Below are 624 nucleotides of genomic sequence, written 5' to 3' on the forward strand. Positions count from 1 at the left end.
ATCCCTTACCTCCTCACAAAGGTTCTAAGCCATGCAGGCAACATCCCCATACCCGAAGGCACTCAGGAAGTGGAAATATCACGTGCCCAAGGAGACATAAAGCCACCAGCAAACATACCAGAAGAGCTATAGCAAGGACAAGTTGTCCATAAAGAGACAAAGGAGATTACACAGGGCATTTCCAAGGGAGCCAAAGAAGGTAAGAGGCTAAGGAAGCCTAAAAAGATGAGGGGTAGCCTACAGTAGGTGGAAGAGGAGACCAAGCACCTGCAGGAAGAGGTCACAAAAGACATTGCCTCGTATCAGCAGAGCAGGCTCTCGAGGAACACCAAGCACCACCAGAGGTAACAACCACACTTGACACAAAATCGAGAATGGAGAGCATGAGCTTAACAGGGAAGTTACCCTTCGAGACCACAATTCCTGAGTCAATACTACGAACACCACCCACTAGCCCTGCCATCCTTGTATTCAAAAACCTCTCACCACTATAGTATCTCTCCACTTCAGATGAGATAGGTGCCACACAAGCTCAGGAGGAACAGCCATTGCCACAAACAGATGTAAGCAACAAGAATGAAGAAACCACATCCGCACATCCAAAGGCTGCTCAAGAGGAACAAG

This window comes from Cibotium barometz, chromosome 63 (genome assembly GCF_041138505.1).
Source record: "Cibotium barometz isolate CiBa-2024 chromosome 63, ASM4113850v1, whole genome shotgun sequence".
Classification (NCBI taxonomy): Eukaryota; Viridiplantae; Streptophyta; class Polypodiopsida; order Cyatheales; family Cibotiaceae; genus Cibotium; species Cibotium barometz.